Consider the following 1681-nt stretch of genomic DNA (forward strand, 5'->3'; position numbering starts at 1 on the left):
GCCTACCCCACCTCCATGGTTGCTAACATGACCACAGACATAGGGGACTGGTGGTTTGATGGGTTGAGCCCTCTACCATAAGTTTTACCCTTGGGAAGACGGTTGCTGCAAAGGAGAGGCTAGGCCTTCCTGTATTTGTGCCTAAGAGTCTCCTCCTGAATGCCTCTTTGTTGCTCAGATGTGGCCCTCTCTCTCTGGCTAAGCCAACTTGAAAGGTGAAATCACTGCCCTCCCCCCTACGTGGGATCAGACACCCAGGGGAGTGAATCTCCCTGGCAACGTGGAATATGACTCCCGGGGAGGAATGTAGACCCGGCATCGTGGGATGGAGAACATCTTCTTGACCAAAAGGGGGATGTGAAAGGAAATGAAATAAGCTTCAGTGGCAGAGAGATTCCAAAACGAGCCGAGAGATCACTCTGGTGGGCACTCTTATGCACACTTTAGACAACCTTTTTTAGGTTCTAAAGAATTGGGGTAGCTGGTGGTGGATACCTGAAACTATTAAACTACAACCCAGAACCCATGAATCTCGAAGACAGTTGTATAAAAATGTAGCTTATGAGGGGTGACAATGGGATTGGGAATGCCATAAGGACCAAACTCCACTTTGTCTAGTTTATGGATGGATGTGTAGAAAAGTAGGGGAAGGAAACAAACAGACAAAGGTACCCAGTGTTCTTTTTTACTTCAATTGCTCTTTTTCACTCTAATTATTATTCTTGTTATTTTTGTGTGTGTGCTAATGAAGGTGTCAGGGATTGATTTAGGTGATGAATGTACAACTATGTAATGGTACTGTAAACAATCGAAAGTACAATTTGTTTTGTATGACTGCGTGGTATGTGAATATATCTCAATAAAATGATGATTAAAAAAAAAAAAAAAAAACAAAAGATAATTAGCCCAACTTGATTCATTTAGGCCACACCTTAACTGAAGTAACATCTCAAAGAGATCTTATTTACAATGGGTCCAACCGAGAGGAATAGATTGAGTTTAAAAACATGTTTTTCTGTGGTACATAGCTCCAAACTACCCTACTGTTACATATTAAGAAAAAAGCAAATGAAGTCTCCAGTGGTTCCTTAACTTCTGAATATATAAGAATCACCCTGAGTGCTTGCTTCAGTGGGACATACACTAAAATTGGAATGATACAGAGAAGATTAGTATGGTCCCTGCACAAGGATGACACACAAATTCATGAAGCATTCCATATTTTTATGCCTAAGAATCACCCCCAGAGAACCTCTTTTGTTGCTCAGATCTGGCCTCTCTCTCTAAGCCAACTCTGCAGGTAAACTCACTGCCCTCCCCCCTACATGGGACATGACTCCCAGGGGTGTAAATCTCTCTGGTAACATGGGACATGACTCCCAAGGATGAGCCTGGCCCTGGCATTGTGGTATAGAGAAAGCTTTCTGGGACCAAATGGGGGAAGAGAAATGAAACAAAAGATTCAATGGTTGAGAGATTTCAAATAGAGTTGACAGGTCATTCGGGAGGTTATTCTTATGCATTATATAGATATCCCTTTTTAGTTTTCAGTGTATTAGAATAGCTAGAAGGAAATATATGAAACTGTTGAACTGTAATCCAGTAGCCCTGATTCTTGAAGATGATTGTATGTTTATGTAGCTTACATAGTGTGACTGTGTGTTTGTGAAAACCTTGTGGC

General features: G+C 41.6%; 1 non-coding gene across 1 annotated transcript; it reads left to right on the plus strand.

Annotated features, from left to right (window-relative positions):
• Positions 1 to 1119: 1119 nt before the first annotated feature.
• On the plus strand, positions 1120 to 1226 carry LOC119511021. The gene has a single exon (XR_005212113.1). It is a non-coding gene; the product is annotated as a U6 spliceosomal RNA (small nuclear RNA).
• The last annotated feature ends 455 nt before the right edge of the window (positions 1227 to 1681 follow it).

Source organism: Choloepus didactylus, chromosome 15, assembly GCF_015220235.1.
Source record: "Choloepus didactylus isolate mChoDid1 chromosome 15, mChoDid1.pri, whole genome shotgun sequence".
Classification (NCBI taxonomy): Eukaryota; Metazoa; Chordata; class Mammalia; order Pilosa; family Megalonychidae; genus Choloepus; species Choloepus didactylus.